This window comes from Talpa occidentalis, unplaced genomic scaffold, assembly GCF_014898055.3.
Source record: "Talpa occidentalis isolate TD23 unplaced genomic scaffold, MPIMG_talOcc4v2.1, whole genome shotgun sequence".
Lineage (NCBI taxonomy): Eukaryota > Metazoa > Chordata > Mammalia > Eulipotyphla > Talpidae > Talpa > Talpa occidentalis.
The window spans coordinates 54,010,782-54,027,496 of record NW_026555331.1 but is presented as its reverse complement, the minus strand read 5'-3'; the positions used below and the strand labels follow the sequence as shown (position 1 = coordinate 54,027,496).

General features: G+C 35.3%; 1 protein-coding gene and 1 long non-coding RNA gene across 3 annotated transcripts in view; one reads left to right on the top strand and one right to left on the bottom strand.

The window, feature by feature from the left end:
- The window catches only part of CUNH8orf34 (chromosome unknown C8orf34 homolog), a 334,852-nt gene that overhangs the window by 169,392 nt on the left and 148,745 nt on the right, over positions 1-16,715 (top strand).
- Positions 1-16,715, bottom strand: part of LOC129145298 (uncharacterized) — a 116,317-nt gene that overhangs the window by 55,301 nt on the left and 44,301 nt on the right. For both annotated transcript variants that reach the window (XR_008550640.1, XR_008550639.1), the window contains exons 3-4: positions 15,893-16,003; positions 14,935-15,026 (exon numbers count right to left, since the gene is read on the bottom strand). This is a non-coding gene — a long non-coding RNA (uncharacterized LOC129145298). The remainder of the gene's footprint in view (positions 1-14,934; positions 15,027-15,892; positions 16,004-16,715) is intronic.

The window sequence follows — 16,715 nt, the reverse complement described above, 5'->3', positions numbered from 1 at the left end:
CCACTTCTGAAAACATATTATATTGCTTTTTCTCATGGAGTTGGATGATTCTCAAAGTGTTTCTACATTCTTTTCTTTATATCACTCTTTCTTCTTCTACCTGGATTCTTTGTGTATTATCATCTACAAAGTCACTGGTTCCATCTTCCATTTGGTTTATTCTACTTCCATAGCTTTCTCCAGAATGTTTTATCTCCTGTATTAATCTTCTTGCATCCTGCATTTCCATTCTTTTCTTATTAAATCTTCTGTTTCTATCTTCTGTTTGTTAATTTTACTTATCAGGACATCATTTATTTTTGTGAGATTTTTTGTATTAGAGTTTTTCTAAAACAAGTCAGTTCTAAAACAAGTCACTTCTAAAACAAGTCAATTTTAATTTTTGGAAAAATAAAGATGCTGTGGACATTATGAAAATGCCACATGCACACTACAATCTGTTTAACCAATTCCATATTCATTGTAAGTGGTTTTTATGAATGTTTATGAATCTTAAAATATGCTAACCTCAAAAATTTCTAGGTATAACACTAACAATTGACTATGAACATGAATTGTCATGTGAAGGTGACATTTGTATCATAGAAGAATAAATGGTTGAAAATTACTGATGTAGAATATTTATCACAATTTTACCTGTGTATTCATAGATTATCATTGGGTGCACTAATTCTTTTATATTATTCAACAAGTATTTATTATATATATACTGTTTGTAGTGAGATACATAGGTAGAATTAGGAAGTCTTTCCCTGATCACTAAATGTATCTTCAAATATATCTGCTGTTCCCTTTTGCCCCCTGAACTCACTTGAAATTATTATAAGGCCTCCATCCTGGTAGAATTCTCTAGGGGAAAAAGAAGTTGAATAGAACCAGATCAAAGAATGAATGAAAATAAGGAGAAATGAACAAAACAGTATTCATCTCAGTGTCCATTTTCCTCAGTAGGGGTGTTGCTTTGCCCACCAACTGAGATGTACATATCTTTATGTGGAAATCCCCCTACTTATATGCATATAACTATGCATGTTCATATATTCAATGACTGATCTCCTAGGCACCAATAGCACAGAAAGAGCAAATGCAGCAGAAGGAGAACAGATGTGAATCATTAGTCATGAGTATGGCCAGGATCAAGGTAAAAAACTGGGCAGGTGGAGTGTTCTCTCTGACAAAGTAGTCCAGAAATCTGGAAAGAGAAACATTGTTTAAAACATAGGTCTTAAAATAAATCATGACTGTGACTTCCTTTGGTCCTGGTTTTCTTCCTTTTCTTTTTAAAACCTGGTTCTTATTGCTTATAAATGGAATATTTGGCATAAAAAATAATAAACATGAATTGAGCTGTGATGGGGCTTAAAGGATTCTAAAAGAACATAGAATTAGATATAATTTTTTCTCCCTCTGCCTCTGCAGTTTATTAACTGTCATACCATTGTAATTTTTGTAGTGATGTGGAAATAGAGCTAGATGGAAAAACAGAATTTCTAGTATGTTATGCAGACCTGAAATTGTGTAGACTTCAGGAAGTTACCCTAGGCCTCCAATATTAATATATCTAAACTAAGAAACTTTTTAATTATGAAAGTCTGTATTTAATCTTGATGCTTAGCATAGGACTGTAGGCAGAAACTTGAAAGTTAGTTTGCCGTTAAGGTTCTTGCAATTCAATTTATTGAGCAAAAATGTGGAGACTAGCAGTGTCATGAGTAGTAGATGAGAGAAAGAAATCCAATTGCAATGCTTAGGGTAGCTTCTTGGAAGTGACATAACAGTGAAAAAAGCCCTAAATGTTAGAGATGAATTTTAAGGGGTTAATTTGTGGATTTGGTTGATCAAAAATGGATTAAAGATATTTCTGTACATGGTTAAAAATAATCTGGAATTGCATATTGGGTAAAAGATGTATTTTTGGTAGAAATATTGAGGAAATTGTTATGCAGTAGTTTGTATTTTATTTTGCCATGTTACCTTTTTTTTAATCTATTACTGCCTAACAAATTATCCTAAAACTTAGTAGTTTAAAACAACAAACATTTATTATCTCACAGTTTGGGTGGGTTAGATTAGTTGGATGATTTTGATTCAGGATCTCATAGTGAGGTTACAGTCAGGATGTCAGCTGGGATTGCATAGGGCTGATGGATCTGCTTCCAAGTAGCCTCACTCATATGCATACTGGTAGGAGCTTCAGTTCCTCTCACCATGGATGGCTCCATAAACTGCTGAAATGTCCTCATGACATGGCAACTAACTATCCCATGGCCACCATTCCAAGAGGAGAGAAAAAGGGAGAAAGGAAAGGGGGAAAGAGATGAGAGAGAGAGATGAGAGAGACAGAGAGACATACAGAGAGAAGCCACAGTTTCTTTTGTGAGCTATCCTTGTAAGTAACCATTTATCACTCTTGCATATTGCTAGTCACTCAGTTCAATCCTGATGCAATGTGGGAAGGGGTAGGTGTAACTGCCAGGAGTCAGGGTCACTAAGAGGTGTCTTGGATGCCAGCTACCACGAATACTAGAACAAAATACAATGCATACTAAGAACAGAAAATGGGTGAGATTTTGATTTTGTGTGTGCGTATATAGATGAGAAAAAGAATTTAATTTTATTATTTGCTGAAAAAAATAAATTGCTAGGTCACGCTAATCAATAATTAGGGAATGAATCTTAGGCAGAATACCATTAAAATTGGCTACATATTCAGTTATGCTGTATAATTTATCAGTTTAGGGACGATCTGATAATTAAGTGCTTTAAACTTAATTTATGAGAGAGATAAAATATTTCTGAAATACTATAGAAGTCTTTCTGAGCCAAGAGACCTTAGAGTTTCTCTTTCTACTTTATTATATTAATATTTGTTATTATAGAATCTAGGCTCTTGGAACACATATGCTACCTTAAGAAACTTGTATCAGTTTATTTCCAAAAATTTTAATGATTTATAGAACTTAGTTATGTTTCTATTTGAATAACAAATGTAAAATGCCCATCTGTCTTTGAGCCCATGGACACCCATGATGTTGGAAATTGACTTGACCCCAAGGAATAATTTCATACTAAATAAATAATCCTATGATACTCACTTCCCTACTATGAGCTTTGAACTTCATTGCTGAATATAGGAATGATCAGGCTAAGGTTGTATTATTGCATTAATTCAGCATTCAAAATATGTTTTAAAGTGAATATTCTGTTCCAGCTACAGTGCTAAGCAATTGGTGTGTAACTATAGTCTCTGTCCTAAAGGATCATGATATTCTAATAGGACATTAGTCTCCAGCTGTTTTTGATTATGCCTCTCCCTTCTTTAAGGGGGAAAAAAGAGCAGTGCATGTATATATAATTACTTACAAATTATCTACATGTCCTCTGTCATCTGTAATATTTGAGTAAAAAATAAGCACTTAATGTTAAAAATCTGCACTTATTGGGCCTCCCTGGTGGCACAAGGGGTTAAGCACCACACTATGAAGCAATCTACAGCTTCTGCAGCACGAGTTCGATCCCCGGCAGGCCAGGGAGAAACCCACATGGCAAAGCAGACCTCTCAGGTCTTGCCCGCTGCTCCCTTCAGCAGTGTATTTCAGTTAGTCTGCCTGCTCTGTTCCCGACTCTGTCTCTCTCTGTCTCTGGTGGATCCTCTCCCCACTTCGCATCTCTGGCCTGTACCCCAGCTCTTGTATGCATAAATAAATAAATCTTTAAAAAAAATCTGCACTTATTGTCAAATGAGGTTAGCCCATTATTTTTTCACTGCTTGATGAGACTGACAAAGATCTTATACCATATGGAGAAAGTTCAGTTCTGCCATTTCTTGATATTTGCTTATGTTTTCATTATTAGTATTATCTTTGATCTGTAGCTTCTATTCAGGAACTTTTTAAGCTCTCTATTTTGTGAAGCTGGTTAGTTAAAACTGGTAAATAAATCCACTTAATCTTCTTAATCAGGCCAAACTGTAATACCTTTTAACTCACCGAGGACAGATGAAGAAAGGCAGTGTTAACTGCTCTGCTCTGTAAGAATCCAAGTACCCCTCAATTATGCCTCACGTTCTTTCCCTGAAATGTGATCTTAAGACATGAAGACAAAGTGAGGGTACCAGCACTGATCTGTAATAAAGTTTCATTTATTTCCTTTTTAAATAAATAAAATAATATAATATGCTTAATATTTTCTTCTATTGTTTATTGAACCATTTCATGGTTAAAGAGTTTATTTTGCTTTGGTGGCTAGACAAAGAAATAGACATAAGCCACTCAAATCAAGAGTTAGTAAACTGTGGCACAAAGTACAGATCCCAGTCTTTGTCTTTTTTTGTAAATAAAGTTTTGCTGTAACTCAACAAATGCTACATTTGCTAGCTTTTTTTTTTTCTATGGTTACTTTCATGCTAGGATGATAGATTTGAGCATTTGCAGCATAAACTCTATGGCATGTACAACTAAAAGCATTTACTATATGGCCCTTTAGGAAAGTTTACCAGCTCTATTCAAGGTGCTTTGAATAAGTATACAGGGTAAATGAGTATCAGGTAAATTTGAAGACAGTGCTTCCCAGTGATTAAAGGCACAGACTAATCACATTTCTTTTAAAACCAACTATTATGAGCCCTGGTCTTATGACTTTGGACTAGTTACTTAATTTCTCGGAGTCACACATCTCCTATAATCTATCACAAGATTGTTTTGAGTATGAAATGTTATGTGTACAGAGTACCTAATACATCATGGTATGTAGGCTATCTATCACATTGACCATGGATAAACAAGAGACTATTATTTAAGGTCCCTTCAAAATCAAGGATGTGTAGCAACAGTTACTTTTCTCCCTAACTATCTATAAATGTATTTCTCTCATTTATGTTTCATTGTATATGATCTCTCTACTTTCAAGAGATATCTTTCATATTAGAAATATTGATATTATAGGTATACAGATTAGGAAAAAAGGAGAGGAGGGATAGAGGAAAAAGTATTAAAATCCACAGTATGACTTTTCAATTACTCAGAAACAATTTTGTTAAGAAAAATAAATTTTGTTATGCCTTTTAATTTTCATTAACCTAAAGAATTTAGCCTTTGAAGCAGATCATAGAGTTGTAGTACAAAACCCAGGTAGAGACATATCAGTGTTTTAATTAAGGGAAGTTTTGTCATATAGGAGCAGGAAGATAGTAGGATCTAGAAGAGAGCAGGCATATAAAAGAATCCTAATTCCTATACCTACTTGAAGCCAACTTCAAGGGGTAAAAGTCATTAAATGATTAAAATTAGGATGAAAGAAATCACTAAAATAACCAACTAGATATGGAAGCACCTGTGGGTGTGAATCTGAGAATTTATAATCAGTGTAAGCTGTCAGTCTCTAGAACATGCCCATCCCTTAGCACATTGCTTTGTCCAAATATGATGTGAGAGCAGTAGGGCCCAAATGGCAGAGAGGAGTGTCTCGTGATGGAGCTGAGGCCACTCAGAGTCTTCCCACATATAGGATTTAGCTAGTGCTATCTATCTGCACCTAGCGATAATTACATATTGATAGTTGAAACAGCCGGAGGTCCGAGTTAAGAATGCTATAATGGGGCCTTCCCGGTGGTGCAAGGGGTTAAGACACAACCTATGAACTATCCACAGCCTCTGCAGCACAAGTTCAATCCCTGGCCTACCAGGGAGCCACCCACATGGCACAGCAGACCTCTCCTGACTCGCCCGCTGCTCCCCTCAGCAGTGTATTTCAATCAGTCTGCCTGTTCTGCTCCCTGCTCTGTCTCTGGTGAATCTTCTCACCCCCCACACCTCTGACCTGTACCCCAGTTCTTGTATGTATAAATAAATAAATCTTTAAACAAAAAAAAAAGAATGGTATAATGTATAGGTATCTTCATTGTAGCAAGTGGGCATCAGAATAACAGAAAAAAAAGCCCAGATGAGATCTAGCTCAACAAGGGTACCAGGGACACAAGACCAGGATCAAACCAGTGATAGAACAGAAGAAACTTCTGACAACAGATGTGCTACTTCCTTTATTGCTGCCACAGAGTCATGAGTTCATGTCATGAGTTCATTCTTCCTCAAAGATAGGAGGAAAATCTAAATTGAGATATTACATGAAAGAATCTAAGTCACTTAATAGAAAATGGTTTAACTGAAAATCCTCCTACTCCTTTATTTGACAAATAATGTTAATCATGGTTTCTTTACTTTTTCCATTACCAAGTAGGGTAGAGACCTTGAAAGGAAGACTAGATATGAAAAACAACACAAAAACTACACTTGCTTTGCATGTTTGGACAATATCAAACAGAATTTTAAACTTTCAATAAGATTAGGAGTCTGAAAAAAATCTGACACTGCTTTAAAAATAACTGTGTGCCCCATATTATTGATGTGAATGGGGAATTTTGAGAAGTGAAATTAACGCATGGATCTTCATGGTATTTACTCTACCATTAAGGAATATTTCTACTATCTTTAAATTTTTTGTTCGTTTTGTTTTCCTTTCATACTTTCAAATAGGATAAGTCAATTTTACTCCAGCTGGTTAAAAATTTATACTTTCTACCTTTATCTTCTGGTATTTTCTTTTTCTTTCTTTTTTTTTTTTTAAGACTTATTTATTTTTATGCAAGAGCTGGGGTACAGGCCAGTGGCACGGGAGGGTGAGAGGACCCACCAGAGGCAGAGCAGGGAGCAGAACAGGCAGACTGACAGAAATACACTGCTGAGGAGAGCAGCGGGCACAACAGGAGAGGTCTGCCTTGCCATGTGGGATCCTCGCTGGCCGCGATTGAACCCGCACTGCAGAGGCTGCGGACAGCTACACAGCGTGGCGCTCAACCCACTGCGCCACCGGGGAGGCTCACCTTCTGGTATTTCCCCCTATTTTATTAGCATAAGTGCATATTTTTATCTTCCCCTTCCAATATTTGAGCTAACATAGTGTTTACTTGCTCTCACTTCTCTCTAAGTTTCCAACTTTATTCATTCTAGTTTCATATAGAGTTGTTTTTAGTTGATTTTTCAATTATATTTGTTTGTTTACAATAAACTTTCCTAAGTAATTAACTTATACTCACCTCCCAAAATCATTTAGCATAGTCTCTAACTCATTTCTCTTTCAAAGGGCTTTGATTGAAAAATCGTAAGGGCTTATATGTCTGAAAATATTTCTTAAGAAGTTTGCCCTTTCTTTTTCACAATGGGTATACTGCCAGAACACAGGCATCACAAAAAAACACAGCTAAACTAGGCCAAAATGGGAAAAGAAAAGACACATCAACATCATTGTCATGGGACTCATCAAGGTTAACACTACTGGTCTTCTGGTCTACAGAAGTTGTGGAATTGACAAAAAAAAAATCAAGAAAATTGTGAAGGAGATTGCTGAGATGGAAAAGGGCTCCTTCAAATATACCTGGGTCCTGGATACACTGAAAGCTGAATGTGATGTGGTATCACCATTTATAACCCCCTGTGGAAATTTGATACCAGCATTATGTGACCATCAGTGATGTCCCAGGATACAGGAATTTTTATGAAAAACATGATTGCAGGCACCTCAGGCTGATTGTGCTATCCTGATTGCTGCTACTGGTATTGGTGAATTCGCAGCAACATCTCCCCAGAATGGGCAGAAACATGAGTATGGTCTTTCTACTTACACACTGGGTTTGAAACTTATTGTTGTTGTAGACAAAATGGATTCCACTGAGCTACCAAATAGACAGAAGAATACAAGGAAATTGTCGAGGTAGTCATTATCTACATTATGAATATTGGCTACAATCCTGACACAGTAGCGTTTGTGCTAATTTCTGGTTGGAATGGTGACAACATACTGGAGCCAAATGCTAATATGCTTTGGTTTAGGGATGGGAAGTCACCTGTAAAGATGCAAGGCCAGTGGGACCACAATGCTTGAAACTCTGGATTACATCCTGCCACCAGTTTCTCTGACTGATAAGCTCTGGTACCTGCCTCTCAGGGCATATATACAATTGGTATTGGTACTGTCTCTGTGGGCCAAGTTGAGAATGGTGTCCTCAAACCTGGAGGACCTTTGGTGATCATCTTTGGTGCAGTGAACGTTACAACTGAAGAAAAGTCTGTTGAAATGCACCATGAAGGTTTGAGTAAAACTCTTTCTGGGTTTCAACGTCAAGAAAATATCTGTCAAAGAAGTTCATTGTAATGATTTGTTTGATGACAGCAAAAATAACCTACCAGTCAAGCAGCTATCTTCATGGCTCTTGTGATTATCCTGAACTGTTCTAGCCAGTTCAGTGCTAGAGATATACTTGGGCTGAATTGCACAGCTCATGTTGCTTTGCTTTGTTGCTGTCTTGGGCTGAAGGAGATTAATCATTCACACTGGGGAAATCTGGTGATGTTGCCATAGTCTGTATGGTTCCTGGCAAATGCTTGTGTGTTGAGACTACTCTGACTATCCCCCTCTGGACCAATTTGCTGTTTGCTGTTTGTAACAGAAGATAGACAGTTGCCATGGATGTCATGAAAGCAGTGGACAAGAAGATAGCTTGAGCCAGCAAGCTAACAAGTCAACCCAGAAAGTTGAGAAGGGTAAATGAATATTATTCCCCGATAACTGATTAATACCAGTCTTTATCAGTGGTAGAATATTGGCCCCAAAACTGTGTATCTCAACTTAATTTATCCATTTAAGTTTAATAGTAGATGCTGGTGAATGATAACAATGAATCATAAAACCTTTGGAAGGAATGTAGAATGCTTTATGACCCACTTGGTTGTGTGTGTGTGTGTGTGTGTGTGTGTGTGTGGCAGTTTTAATGTGTTAGTTTTTAAAACCAGTACTTTTTAATGGAAACAACTTGACCAAAAATCTATCACAGTTTTAAGACCCATTAAAATAAAGTTTAGTGAAAAAAATTGCCCTTCGTTAAATCAGTGATGAACATAAAATTTTAGTTTAAATAACTTCTTTTGAAAATATGTAAACATTAGTGAGAAGTCTGATGCTGTTTTGATTGTTTCTTGTAGCTAATCTACTTTTGTTTCTCAAAGCTTTTAGCAGATCTATGGCATTAGAATTTTCGCATTTCCCCATAATGTTTCTATGCAAAGAGCAACTTCTTTCCTTTATTTATTCTTTTGCTATTCCCCTCAAACTTGGAGCATTATTTCTTCAAATATTGACTACTTCTCAGACTGTTTTCTTTTCAGCCACATCTTCCATGTTATAGAAATTGATATTTCTCTTTAGATTATCCACATATCTTAATTTTTCCCTTATTCTATTCATCGCTATCCTCTTCTGAAATGTTTTGACAGAGATACGTAAAACTATTTCCAAAACACTGATTGATTCTTTTGTTTTTATCTATGCTTATGTTTTCAAATTCAGCCATTTATTTCAATACTGCATGCTTCAAATGGTCCTTTTTCTTAAAACTATTAATATTTGTTTTTGCGACGTATTTCCAATATCTCTCTTACTCTCTGAGGACACACATTAAGTTTCTATGAATTTTAGTCGTTTGGTATGGATTACCCATACCAAACTCTCTTTGGTATAGATTATCCAATTTGTGTGATTTTTTAAAATTGTATTTATTACCCCTTGAGTGTGTTTATGCCTTGTTTATGTGTTTATATTCCATTTGGCTAATGTGATTGAGACCTAGGTGAAGTGGCAAAAGTCCATACTCCATCTCTAAGTAAATTTTGGGAGTTGGGGATGAAGGTGGAATAAAGAACCTTTGGTGTTGCAATGTGAACTCAATGACACACTCATTGGATTATCATATTCCTTAGATACTTTTCCAAGGCCTCTCTCATCTTATGTTTAGATACCATGGTTTAGCTCTGAACACATTTACTTTTAGTTATTTATGTGTTCTCAAAATGCACACATGCATTTCAAAAACTAAGAAAGATTGGGGATTCTTGGCCTACTTTCAGGTTAATAATTTAGTCTGCTACAGTTTCATGGATGCTAGCAGAAGACATGAGAATTCATTAGAGACAAAGGCCAGTTCATTACTAACAGCAATAGCAGCAGCCAATGTATCAGCATTTTCTTACATTCATAACCCAATCCACATACATAACATGATGAGTCCATGTGACACCTGCACTTATATGGGAGATATATATCTATATCTATCTGTCTATCTATCTATCTATCTATCTATCTATCTATCTATCTATCTATCTATGAAACTGACCCCAAGCCTAGGAAATACTTATTTTTGATAATAGGCTGAAAGCAAACCTCTTCAACTTTTGTCCTGGAGAGAGATATCATCTCTAAACAGCCCTTCCCTCTGAAACTTAGTGATATACTTTTGAACTATATGTTCAAAGCCTGTGCACTATACAAACTTCCATGTAAAGATTGTCTGGAGCAAAACACTCTTAAGAATTTTTCCTAAACATGACAGCATAATTATTTTAATTATTAAAGAAATCCCCAGGGTGTATATGTATGGATCCTCAATGTACACATAGTTGTGTGAATCATTTAAGCCTTCAAAATATTTTCTGCTGAAGGTTAAATTTTGATTTATTTTTAATAAAATAATATCATTTGGTCATATTGATCCTTGAAAACATGTACAATTTCAGTGCCGCAGTTCACATGGAGGTAGAGAGTTTATGGTTTTCCAAGGAATTCTTAATGAGACCACCGTCCTGCTCAAAAACATACCATATGTCTATAGAGTAAAACTTTTGAAAACTCAGTCATTGTTTAAAAGGGCAAAGATGAATGAAGTCTGAATAATTTCAAATAGAATTTTCCTTTTGAAAAGTACAAGAACACAAAGGAAACTCAGAGGGAAGCTGTCAAATTAAAATCCTGATCTCAGAACATCAGACATACTACAGATCACTGACAGGATTTTAGGTGAACCTACTCTCATGAGGTTGTTCCTAAGGTCAGAATACCCCCCACCCACCCCCTGGAACAAGGAGTGAGAGGGACACAAAGGCATCTGGAGTCAAATGGGAAACAGGGTTACATGTGCTTTCATATGGCTTCCAGATTGGCCTTCTGACTCCATTCCTATGGCTGGAATTATTTTATATGTATGAAACGAGGGTGTTTATTTTAAGATGATTTTATAGAGAATGTCTATCTTTTAAACAAAGGACCTCGTCCATGTGCTTTGGAAGAGTAGTTGAATTATAAGTAAGAGCATGACCTTCACATTGAAAATTCATCTGTCTATTTTTCTAAGTACAGATCCTGGGAAATCAAGAGGAACTTAAATAAATGTATCCTGCAGTTCAGATAATACATGTGCCAAATCATGTGTGTGTGTGTGTGTGTGTGCACTGATAAAGGAAATTTAAATGGATTTGTTCCCTCATTATTTTGGCATCCAAGGAAGAATCCCAAAGGGACTTTCATTGCCAGAAAATTGATACTATAAGAGCAATTTTTCTCATGTTTCAGATAATACCTTTAAATCCTACCTTAAACCTTAAAGTAATATAACTGCTAGGAAAAAGTTGACTATTCCTGTTTCTTGTCATGGTCTGACAGCCAGTAGCACATATGTCTTAGTACTAACTTTGTTTATACTGATAAGGAAAAATGAATGTCAGAAATGCTTTATATTAAAACCCCCATTTTTTGTCTACCTATAACTAATTAGGTTTAAGTATTTTTGAATGATCATGTTTGCCTTTTTCTTTACTACATAAAGAAAATTAATATTTTGACCCCCAGCTCTAATAAGGTAACCTATAAATTCAAAATAATGTTAATTATTGTTTTAAAAAATTAAAAAGTCATGTTAAGCTAACAGCACTACTTGAGCATATTTAAGAACTTCCCCTTTCCTCATCGCTTCCCATACCAATCAAAATAAACAGTACATTACTACTGACAACCAAGGAAGAGGGCCACCTATTTCCATAATCCTTGAAGCATTTCTGTCAGAAATAATGCAGAGATCAAAATAAACACTCCACAGATCAGCTTTAACTCCCTTTCCTAAAAAATAATACACCGTCCCATTAGTATTCCCAAAATGCAAAAGGGGTGAGAGATCTTTGATAGTCTAACAGCATAACATTTGTGATTACTTTTGCTTCTAGAGATAAAAACAATGGCTGGCAACAATTCTTGGGAACCAGCATTTATAGGAATTACCTTTGGTATGGTAAAGTTAAGTTTTCAAACAGCAAAAAACACCAAGGGAAGAATCTATAGCAGATTCACCTTGCTGACATGCATAGTTATAGAAATCTGAATCAACAAACACAAAAATGAAACTAGAAACCAAGTAAGATATTCATCTTCTATGACTATCAGTGGCACCAGTTTCCTTCCAATTCTAAGAGTTTTGGTTCATTAAATTTTCTTTCGTAAGACCTTCCTTTTCAGCTGTGAAAAGAAAATTCTAGTAGTGTAATAGTAACTAAGTATGGATGGAAGGAATCCAAAGAAAACTTACCAATTTTGTTTCAAGGAAAGTATCCGATATAAATAGAAAATCTCCAAAACATTAACATAAAGAAAATAAAAATGTTCTAGACTGTAAAATAAATAGGAGAAACTAATAAAAAGAGGGAGAGGATTTGTTTTGATAAGCTGGCAAGGTTTACTATGTAAGAGATAAGTCAAATTCAGACATTTGCTTTGTATTCTCAGTATTGAGAAAAATATGGCTTTCATAAAACAGATGAAAAATAGAATATAAAAGGACAATGGTGAAATTTAAATGGAGTGGGAGAGAATAAAGGAAAAGTAAATAGAACAAGATTGTGTCAGTATAAAAAGAACAATCTAATTTCTATACATTTTCAGCAAGACATATAAAAACCCCCTTCAAAATGGCCTTAAAAAGTAAAACTTTTAAAAAGTAAAATTTAAAACTGTAAAACTAGAAGAAAGTAAAGGAATATATATATTCATGACCTTAGGGGGAAAGTTGTTTTGGAGAGGACAAATAATGCATCAGTCATTTTCAAAAAGTAGCAAGTTGAACATCATCAAAATTAAAAAATTCAGCTTGTCAAAAACCACCTTTACTAGAGTACAAATTGGGGAGAAGGACCAGTGGACTATGATGGAGAACTAGGTGTGCCTTGGTGATGAGTATGGCAGTGGATATCTGAGGGGGTATGAACCTGTACCTCTGAATCATGCACAGTGTTGTATCCAAAATTACCTCAATAAAAAGAAAATTCTGAATTCATAATCTGCTGGTGGGAGTGTAAATTGATACAACCATTTTGTAAAAATAAATAGTTACCTTTAAGAATATGTAAAGGCAAAAGGAAAAAAGATAAGTATATACACATATATATGTAAAAAAATCTAAAGAACTTACATAATTTAATACTAAAACACAACTCACAAAAATGGGGAATAACAGACATCATGAAAAGAAAATGCATGGAACAACAGTTAAAGACATGAAAATATGATCAACAGAACTAGGTGATATAGCAGTATTTGGGTCAGTCATCATATATGGTTTTTAGAACTCATGGTAAAGATAACCTATTATTTTTATCTATTACAATGTTGTTCTTTCCTTTCTGAAGTTCTAATTCTTCTTCTGTGATAATTTTCTGTTTAGAGAATTTTCTTTAGCCATTCTTTAAGGGCAGATTTGCTGGTAAAAAATAGTGCATCACTTGAGAATATCATTTCTTTTTAATATTTTTGACTGATAAAGCTTTGCAATTGACATATCTTTACTTTCAGCACTTGAAAAATGTGTTTATTTCTTCTGGTATCCAGTATCAGATAACAAATTCACTGTTACTTGAATTGATGTTCTTCTAAAGTAAGTCATCTTTTCTAGATGTTTTAAAAATTTTTTCTTGGTCTTCAGTTTTTATTTTTATTTTTTTTTAAAGATTTTTTTATTTATACAAACACTGGGGCACAGGCCAGAGGCACAGGAGGGTGAGAGAGTTTACCAGAGACAGAGTAGGGAGCAGAACAGGCAGAAGGACCAAAAGCACTGCTGAAGGGAGCAGCGGGCGAGACAGGAGAGGTCTGCTGTTCCATGTGGGTATCTCCCCTGGCCAGCTGTGAATCGAACTGGTGCTTCAGAGGCTGCGGACAGCTTCACAGTGCTGCACTCAACCCACTGTGCCACTGGGGAGGCCTGGTCTTCAGTTTTTAGCTGTTTAATTATGAGGTATCTTGATTTGAGTTTCTTTGAGCTAATATTATTTGTGATTAGCGCATATTCTTGAATCTGTGGGTATATGCTTTTCACACATTTGGAATGTTTTCAAACATTTTTTTCAAATGTTTTTTCTATAATTCTCTATCTCTTCTCCTCTTTCATACATGTAAATTTTTTGTATAGTTCCATAGGTCCCTGAGACACTTTTTACTTTTTCAGTTGATTTTTCCCTTTGTTGTTAGAGAAATTTTACTAATCTGTTATCACGTTTACTATTTTTTAATAATCTTCACTCTACTATTGTGCCCAACTATTATATTTGTTTCACTTGCTGTATTTTTCACTTCTTGTTTTGCTTGCTTCTCCTATCTGCTGTTTCTTTACTAAGTTTTTCAATATATTTCATGAGACTCAAGAAAGTGTATCATTGCTCACTGAACGATTTTTGAAAATGGTTGATTTAGAATTCTTGTCAGATCATTCCAATATCTAATAATTGTGGTGTTAGTGTCAGTTGATTATGTTTGTTTTTTTTTTTCGTGTTGTGATTTTGGTATGATGTATGATTGTTTTGTGTGTGTTATATATTTTGTATGTTATACTATGATATTCTGAAAACACTTTATCTTCTCTAATGAGCAGCCTCCCTGTTAAGATATAGCACAAGCAATGGGTGGGCATATATGCTGAATTTCTACAAGGCCCCTGAAAATACCACCTGGTAGAAGTAGAGCACTTCCTCTCACTGTCTCATGGCAGATAAACAGAATGGAAGTTCAGCTCACCCTTGGCCCTGTTGATAGTTTTCTTGTGAAAGTAGGGCACTGACTCATATCATCTCATTGACTCCAAGTTGGGTATGTAAGCCACTGATACCCTGGAGGAGGAAGCAAAGGGCTGACTAAAAATCTTGTTGTTGCATGGTGGGCATGAAAGTTTACCCCACTGATTTGTGCTGCTGATCCAAGGGAAGGAAGGGGAAATGTGGAGCGCTGACTAGTTCCACCTCCTACCACTTCATTATAATTCATTGATACCGAATAGTTGTGGAGGTTCAGCTTCTTGCTGAAACTTACTGACACCTTTTGGGGTGAGTGAAGCAAAGTAGTGACTAATCCTGTCACCTTGTAAAATCTCACTGGTACTGGGTCAGGGTAGAAGCTCACCTTACCACTGGATGACTGATGTTACACTGGTGCTGAATGGGGGATAAAACGTCATTTCCCCAACCCCCAACATATCACTGAAACTATGGGAAAAGAGGAAGGTTTTCTCTGGCTGAATTATAGCAAGTATTGACAGACAGGTATTTCTGTTTTGCTAGGTTATCTTTCACTGGACCTTTCTTAAAGGAAAAAAGCTTTTCTTGGAGCTTTTTAAAATTTCTATCTCTTGCCATTTTTGGATTCAGGCTACCATAATTCCATAGACAAATGGCAAAAAGAAAACTCAGGGAATTCATTACCATGTCATTTGTCAATATGCCTGATATTCCTCAGTAGTCCAACTTCTTTCACCTTGCAAAATGTAGCTATGCTTACTTCTTATACATCCGGAGTTTTTTAGTTATAAGAGGAAAGTCCTGGGAGGAGTGCAGCTACTTCATTTTCATTGGAACCAAAGGACTTATTCTTACTGTTGATAATTTAAAATGGGACAACCGTTTTTGGAAAGGGCTTAGCAGTTTCTCACAAAATAAACATACGCTTACTTTAGCATTTTAGCAATTAAACATATACTTACCATAGCAATTTATCTGCTAGATATAGGCCCCAAAGAAATAAATTATATTTTCCTGATTATATTGCAAATGCCTTTATTTATAATAGTCCCAAATTGGAGATAGCCAGATGTCTGTTAAAAAGAAAAATGGAAAAACTGTTTAAAACAACAAAGATTCATTCATTCAACAGTATAGATGATTCTCAAAATATTATGCTAAGTGAAATAAACCATAAAAAAGAAAAAAATGTATATTACTCTTTCTTCTGCTCAACATCTACATAAACATAAACATAAACAACGTAAATCAGTCATGCAGGAGTGCCTTATCCAGTTCTTTTACATTTTACAGCAACGTCATACACACACAGGTGCAGAGGCCCCAAGTGGTGGAGAGGTCACATGATTCCATTTACATGAATTTCAAGAAGACTCAAATCTATTTGGATAGAAAATCAGGGGACAAGATAGAGAAACAAATGGATTTCTTGGGTGATAGAAAATTTCTGTATTTTGATTGGAATGTTTTCTATAGACTAAATTGCCAAACTTTAAAATTACAATAAAGCTTTATGCATTTCACTATATGTGAAATTTAAACTCAGTAAAAGAAATAACAGTAATGCTCATGTTCTAATTTTTTTTTTAGGAAATTGATCTCTGCATTTTACTGACTAATCATAAAGCATAAAATGTTATTTGACTAGGAAAGAATTTAAGAAAACTAAAAAGTAGACCTATGGAATTAAAATTTACATTGAGAAATAAAGTCATAAAAAACATAGAAATTGAAAGTATATGGAAGACACTGGATAGAAAGTTTTCGAAAAATGTATGGGAAAGG